Below are 8,318 nucleotides of genomic sequence, written 5' to 3'. Positions count from 1 at the left end.
CACGGAATCATTCATTCAGTAACTTAAATTTAAACTCTGTTATCATTGATAAGTCACTGACATTGCAATCTGTCAATGTATTTCCCAATCACATGAGAAGTCATTTCTTACCATCAGACATTGAGAATCTATGGCCGATTAGAGGGGGCTGTAAGGAGTGCGCTAAGAGTCGGGAAGCAAGCTCAGGGAGGGAGTGTTTAAATAAATAAACGTAACTTAATACAAAACAAGAACAACGCACAGACATGAAACTTAAACAGAAACAATAACGCCTGGGGAAGGAACCAAAGGAAGTGACATACAAGTGATGGAGTCCAGGTGAGTCTGATGATGTGCAGGTGTGCGTAATGACGGTGTCAGGTGTGCGCCATAACGAGCAGCCTGGTGACCTAGAGGCCGGAGAGGGCGCACACGTGACAGGGGCACGTACGTCTGTGAGTCAAAACAAATCAGGTGCATTTTCATTTTACTTATTTCCTGATAATCTCTTACATGCTGAAGTGATCTGTGTTTGCATGTTGATTCAAGAAATAATGTATTTTTTTTTGTTGTATCTACCTTACCAGACTGTTATTGCAACACAGTCTCACTATCAATTCGTGCATATATGCACATAATGCATTTCAGCAAATTTCGTGTGTTTTTGTGCGTTTTGGTGTGTCTTAATTCGTGAGAAAAGACACGAATTTTATGTGCTTGTTAATTCGTGCGAAAAGACACGAATTTAACCAGTAGGCGACACAAGCCTTTTGCAACAACCATATAGACGCGATAGTTTATATTTAATTTGTGTTCTTCTTAATGGCTAATTCAACGTTATGAATATACAGAAATGTTGTCTTTGTTTAACCCTGTTTTAAAACGTGTCGTTGTATGCCTATATGCACTGTTTTAGACTTTCTGAACAGAATTTGAGAAAAGACGCACATTTACGTGCGACTTAATTCGTGGGAAAATGTGTTTTATTAATGCCAATTGCAGTTTTCTGTGCTTGATTTCGCTTAATACTTTGGATACTGGTGCACTTGTAATCAGAAGGCCTTTTTGTCATGTAGGCAACAGTACACGATTTTCTTAATAACCCATTTCATATTTCGTGGAGCCTAAATCACACAATTTTCTTCATAATGCATGTATTACATGTTAAACAGGTGAATGTAAAATAATGAATTATGTTGGCTTACACTTATGGCACTTCCAAGGCCTTTCCATTATGGTTATTACGGTAATGTCACTCATGTTATATACTTAGGCTACTGTAACGCGTTCAACCAGTTAGCAAGTCAGAAATGTCCGTTTCCTAGTACCGACTGGCACTTGAATGCAGTATTATGCTGCCTTCACCTTCTCGTGGGAAACGGGAAAATGGGTAGTTGTTACTCCGACATGATTGTGTTCAAGTGCTTTTGAAGTCTGAACAATTCTTAAACCAATAAGATTGGCCACACAATTTTCTAATTTCACACTTATAATTCCTATTTGGAGGGTCATTCAAGTGAAACTTCGCAGGCGGAACTAGGCATTCCCGAGAACTCCGATTGTACCTGAACGAGGCATTAGTATGTGTAATAGCAGCCTACATACATAGCCTACATCTGTCTTCAGATTTATTTTATGGGTGATTTTTCCATTGAAGGAAATATATTTAATCTTCCACTCCACTCCACTCTTCCGATACATTTATTTGCTGCAGACAAGATGATATTCAACAGGTAGGCATTTTGAAACCGTTCAGAGATTACTTCAAGTAATGGCACTCTTTGGGATCTTTGCCAGGGAACATTTAAATACATTATCAATGGCAAATAGTGTTTTCTATGCTTGATTTCACTTAATATTTTTGGGTGTTGCGCTCATTGCAGTCAGAAAACATGTTGGCCGATCAAAACCCTTGCCGGTGATGTTGCTTTCTCTCCCCAAGTCGTATGAGAAAATAACGGAAAACTGACCCAAGATCAGTACTGTACATATGCAACTTCAACCCAATGTAATGCGGAGCGCGTTCCAGCTCGTCAACACAATCGGCTGCAGGGGAGGTTACTTTCCGTGTTGTTCAGTTTATATAAGAATATCAAATTAAATGAATCTTAGAAACGCTTTTCCAGGCAGTTCGAATGTATATTCTTATTCTGTGTAGATTCTGTGTAATTTGACCTACAACACAAATGCGCATTATGACTTCAACAAAGAAGGCAGCTTGGAACGTACCCGATCCTCCCATGCGATCATTCTCTTTCCCGGTAAGTGAAGTATGCAAATAAAACATGGGGTTGTAATCGTTAGTATATAATGTTACGGAGATTGATTTATTGCTTTTTACGACATTTCTCAAACCACTATGCATTTTCACTGATCTGTCAAGGTTTTCAATCAAAATCTTAGCTATAGGCCTACTCAACAGTTTCAGCTAGCTAGCTAGCTTTAGCTAGGCTACGGTCTGGTGTTTCATGGTGGGTGCAGGGTTTTGTTCTGGGCAACATCTACACACCTGATTAAACTAGTTTGAGTGGTTAATTACTTTAATCCACATGAGTCAAACTCCTACCATGGGAGGTCCGAGTGTTTGCAGGTTTTTGCTCCACCCTTGATTGATAAATGAAGGTCACAAATGACTAAGGAACTCCCCTCACCTGGTTAGGTTGTCCAGGTGTTGATTGAAATGAAAAACCAAAAACCAGCAGAGACACTTGGCCCTCTGTGGAATGAGTTTGACACCCCTCCTTAATAGATCTAGTTCAACTTGTCTTTGCAAAGCCTTTCTAAAGACAGTTTTAGATCTTGTGGAGAAAACAATTCCAAACAATGGATGAATTGGGACCACCAGACAGCAATGCTCCCATCCACAGTGAATGTGTATCTATCCAATGGTCATCTTGTTATCCATCATTCACATTCTTTACATTTTTGTACACCACCTGTAGTTTTTGTGATGTAATCCACTTACAAATTAAGTACATTTAAATCCTCAGTTACATTTGATTAAAATAAGTGTCCTACATATACAGCTGTGAAATACAATTCTAAACTTGTTCTATTCTCTTTACTTTGCAGCTCCAAATAAAGACCCTTCACACCTACCACCCTTCTCTTCAGACCACTCAGACCCACACCTACCACCCTTCTCTTCAGACCACTCAGACCCACACCTACCACCCTTCTCTTCAGACCCACACCTACCACCCTTCTCTTCAGACCCACACATACCACCCTTCTCTTCAGACCACTCAGACCTACACCTACCACCCTTCTCTTCAGACCACTCAGACCCACACCTACCACCCTTCTATTCAGACCATTCAGACCCACACCTACCACCCTTCCATTCAGACCCACACCTACCACCCTTCTCTTCAGACCACTCAGACCCACACCTACCACCCTTCTCTTCAGACCACTCAGACCCACACCCACCACCCTTCTCTTCAGACCACTCAGACCCACGGCTGACACCTTTAGTCTCTCTCTCTCTTTCTTTCTATCCATCCTCTTGATACAGATCTCTTGATCCATCCTCTGGCTGCATTTTAAGTAAGTGGAGACTTTTTCTATTTTAATTCAGCTTTCTTCCCATTTCTTGTGTTTTCAAAAACAAACCAGGTTGTAGTTTTAAAATGCAAACCAACTGGAGGGGATGATTCAAAAATGGTATCTTAAAATAAGTAACCAAATCCCACTGGCCCAGGTAGTGTTTAATCTGTCAACTAATGCCACTCATTGCACTGTGCACCTGAGGCTATGGCAGGTAGCCTACATCTAGGTTACAATAGTAGTCAACAGTTAGTATGACACATTACGTTACAGTGTGGCAGGTTAAAGCCTCAGGCTTAGTTTTATTACTAGACAAGGTCCATTATCAGATCTGACCCATATGATTGAGTCATTGAAACCCATGTCACCTTCAAACACACACCCACAGCACTTCTTTAGTGGGTTTGAGAATGGTCAGGGCTTGATGTTTAATGCGAGCTCAACGTTAGCTGCTTAGTTCTGTGGTGCAACAATCCAGCTAAAGGTTAGTTGGCCAAACTCTCTTTATTAATTGCTATTGTTAGTATAGTTTTTAATCTCACAGTCTCTAGTTCTCCTTGTCAATTCAAGCCCATTGCCAGAGTGGACCTCCCTGGTGCATTCCATCAGTCAAAGTTGTGTATAGGGCTATTCTTTCTGACACTTTTGTATCCACCTTTCATGCAGAATGGCTCCTGGCTCCAGCCGTAAGCTGTGTCCTAGTTGTAACACATCAATAAGAGGAGCATCAAAGAAGAGCCAGTTCTGTGGTGCAACAATCCAGCTAAAGGTCAAGTTAGAGGCCCAAAAAAGGAAGGCTACAGATGAATGGGCAAATAAGACAATGAAACATGGAAGATATGCAACCTTGGTTAATGCAGCAAACAAGCTGGTAAGCTTTATGTTTTCCTCTAAAAACATTTCTGCATTTCTAGCTTAGGGATATGATAGGCCCTATGCAATTATTTGTTGTCTCATTGTGTTATTTAAGAGTGTAAATCTAAATGTCATTATTTGACTGATATTTGTTGTGTTTCTGGAAGTTATTTTGTCATTAATGATTCCAGGTACATAGGTTCCACAAGGTAGGAGGGAACCCCCTGCTACTCCTCAGCAAGAGGAAAAAGGATAACATTTTGTCGTCGACTGCACTGTGTCCTCACAGTGGTATGATGAGTCAGACCTCAATGGCAGCAATCCAAAGGTTGTATGAGGCAATTGTGAAAGGTATTTGGACAGAAATATGTATGTTTGTCTACCTTAAGACCCTATCCCTCAACCACCACAACCGTTAGACTGTAAAAAACAAATTATTCCACTTCAAATTCGCCAAAGTCAGCCCCTCCCTCTCCTGTCCTGCGGGACAAAACTCTCATCCATGCTTTCTTCTTCTCCTGAATAGACTATTGCAACTCACTACTCCCTGGCACTAACACAGACTCCCTCGATAAGCTCCAAATGGTTCAAAACTCAGCAGCCCATCTTCTAACCCACACTAAATCATCCTGGCAGCATATCACCCCCATCCTCTGTGAACTCCACTGGCTCCCTGTCTCCCTCCGCATTAATTACAAGATCCTCCTGACCTAAAAAAGCTCTCCACCACCTTACCTTCTTCTCTCCTACCAGCCCTCGTGCTCTTTCCGCTCAACCACAGTTGGCCAACTTGTCATTGGGGCGGCAGCGTAGCCTAGTGGTTAGAGCGTTGGACTAGTAACCGAAAGGTTGCAAGATCAAATCCCTGATCTGACAAGGTACAAATCTGTTGTTCTGCCCCTGAACAAGGCAGTTAACCCACTGTTCCTAGCCCATCATTGAAAATAAGAATTTGTTCTTAACTGACTTGCCTAGTTAAATAAAAATAAATAAAAAATCCCCAGGTCCAAGCTCCAGAGTTTCAGTGACAGGGCCTTCTCCAGGGTTGCTCCTAGGCTCTGAAACTCCCTTCCTCCAGCCATCCGTGACTCTAAGTCCATCATCATCTTTCAGTCCTGCCTAAAAACCCACCTCTTCACCATGGCCTACCTCCCCCTCCACCATTCCCACACACACCTTTTCTGTTTCACACATGAGCAACACCTGCTCACTCACCTGCTATCTCACTCACACATCACACCCTTTCCTTGGGCCCTTCTTACCTCTATTTAGCCCCGTTTATACCTGGTTCTAACATGCATTACATGTCCTGATCTTGTCCACAGTCTGATTGTTCCCAGATTTTCAGACAGGTGTAGATGATTAAAAGAAGCATTTTGATCAGATCTTCCTGACCACATCTGGAGTTGACAGTAAAACCATTTAAATCATCCTGCCTTCTAAAATCATTGACAGGTGGCACCATTGACTTATGGAATATATATGTGTCTTAAAATAAATAAATAAGTATTCTTTTGAAAGAATATCTGTCAAAGAATTAGCATACAAGGCGGGACCAGTAAATCTGTTCACAATGCGGACACAGTGGACTGATAAGACCATGTGTAGACGCATTTCTAAAAATGTGGGTACAATCAGAATGTGGACAAGATCAGGACAAAGGATGCATGTTTGCACCAAAGTACACTGCTCAAAAAAATAAAGGGAACACTTAAACAACACAATGTAACTCCAAGTCAATCACACTTCTGTGAAATCAAACTGTCCACTTAGGAAGCAACACTGATTGATAATACATTTCACATGCTGTTGTGCAAATGGAATAGACAACAGGTGGAAATTATAGGCAATTAGCAAGACACCCCCAATAAAGGAGTGGTTCTGCAGGTGGGGACCACAGACCACTTCTCAGTTCCTATGCTTCCTGGCTGATGTTTTGGTCACTTTTCAATGCTGTCGGTGCTTTCACTCTAGTGGTAGCATGAGACAGAGTCTACAACCCACACAAGTGGCTCAGGTAGTGCAGCTCATCCAGGATGGCACATCAATGCGAGCTGTGGCAAGAAGGTTTGCTGTGTCTGTCAGCGTAGTGTCCAGAGCATGGAGGCGCTACCAGGAGACAGGCCAGTACATCAGGAGACGTGGAGGAGGCCGTAGGAGGGCAACAACCCAGCAGCAGGACCGCTACCTCTGCCTTTGTGCAAGGAGGAGCAGGAGAAGCACTGCCAGAGCCCTGCAAAATGACCTCCAGCAGGCCACAAATGTGCATGTGTCTGCTCAAACGGTCAGAAACAGACTCCATGAGGGTGGTATGAGGGCCCGACGTCCACAGGTGGGGGTTGTGCTTACAGCCCAACACCGTGCAGGACGTTTGGCATTTGTCAGAGAACACCAAGATTGGCAAATTTGCCACTGGCGCCCTGTGCTCTTCACAGATGAAAGCAGGTTCACACTGAGCACGTGACAGACGTGACAGAGTCTGGAGACGCCGTGGAGAACGTTCTGCTGCCTGCAACATCCTCCAGCATGACCTGTTTGGCGGTGGGTCAGTCATGGTGTGGGGTGGCATTTCTTTGGGGGGCCGCACAGCCCTCCATGTGCTCGCCAGAGGTAGCCTGACTGCCATTAGGTACCGAGATGAGATCCTCAGACCCCTTGTGAGACCATATGCTGGTGCGGTTGGCCCTGGGTTCCTCCTAATGCAAGACAATGCTACACCTCATATGGCTGGAGTGTGTCAGCAGTTCCTGCAAGAGGAAGGCATTGATGCTATGGACTGGCCCGCCCATTCCCCAGACCTGAATCCAATTGAGCACATCTGGGACATCATGTCTCGCTCCATCCACCAACGCCACGTTGCACCACAGACTGTCCAGGAGTTGGCGGATGCTTTAGTCCAGGTCTGGGAGGAGATCCCTCAGGAGACCATCTGCCACCTCATCAGGAGCATGCCCAGGCATTGTAGGGAGGTCATACAGGCACGTGGAGGCCACACACACTACTGAGCCTCATTTTGACTTGTTTTAAGGACATTACATCAAAGTTGTATCAGCCTGTAGTGTGGTTTTCCACTTTAATTTTGAGTGTGACTCCAAATCCAGACCTCCATGGGTTGATAAATTGGATTTCCATTGATTATTTTTGTGTGATTTTGTTGTCAGCACATTCAACTATGTAAAGAAAAAAGTATTTAATAAGATTATTTCTTTCATTCAGATCTAGGATGTGTTGTTTAAGTGTTCCCTTTATTTTTTTGAGCAGTATATTTTGTTTAATGTTTTTCTTCCTTTTGTTTAGTCTGCTGTTGTTTAGTTAGATTATTGATTGTTTGTTAGTTTCTACAATTGTAAAGCTATGTATGTTTCATGTATAATTACTGTTATTATTAAAGTAGAGGAGTTAGTTCAGGCAAGCAACATTTCAACACATTCTTTTCACATATCCTGTGTATAAGTTTATTTATAAACTGGGTGGTTCCAGCCCTGAATGCTGATTGTCTGAATGCCTTGGTATATCAGACCCTATGACAAAACATTTATTTTTACTGCTCTAATTACATTGGTAGCCAGTTTATAATAGCAATAAGGCACCTCGGGGGTTTGTGGTATATGGCCAATATACCACGGTTAAGGGCTGTGTCCAGGCACTCTGCGTTGCGTCATGCATAAGAACAGCCCTTAGCCGTGGTATATTGCCATATACCACACCTCCTCGGGCCTTATTGCTTAAATATACATGCTCACCTCTGCCAATTGGAAACTGTTGTCCACTTGTCTGTCCCATTTCCTTAATATGTTCTATATCGCAGTGGCAATCAACACCCATACCCCCACACTATAACCTTCCAACCCTCCTCCTGTTGCTGCCCAAGAACTGTCTGATACAGTTGCCCCCCAGGAGACCAGCTACACCCCCATCCTCAACCAGGTTGAACC

General features: G+C 43.0%; 1 long non-coding RNA gene across 2 annotated transcripts; it reads left to right on the top strand.

Moving 5' to 3' along the window:
* Positions 1-1,208: 1,208 nt before the first annotated feature.
* On the top strand, positions 1,209-8,314 carry LOC123743773 (uncharacterized). 2 transcript variants are annotated; one of them, XR_006770627.1, is made up of 5 exons: positions 1,209-2,240; positions 3,052-3,528; positions 4,195-4,399; positions 4,575-4,734; positions 8,192-8,314. It is a non-coding gene; the product is annotated as an uncharacterized lncRNA (long non-coding RNA). The 2 variants fall into 2 exon arrangements; XR_006770626.1 differs by lacking the exon at positions 8,192-8,314 and having other exon boundaries at positions 4,575-6,110.
* Positions 8,315-8,318: the final 4 nt, after the last annotated feature.

The sequence above is a fragment of the Salmo salar genome, chromosome ssa07, assembly GCF_905237065.1.
Source record: "Salmo salar chromosome ssa07, Ssal_v3.1, whole genome shotgun sequence".
Taxonomy (NCBI): Eukaryota; Metazoa; Chordata; class Actinopteri; order Salmoniformes; family Salmonidae; genus Salmo; species Salmo salar.
Note: the sequence above shows the minus strand (reverse complement) of the source record. Positions and strands in the feature narration are given on the sequence as shown.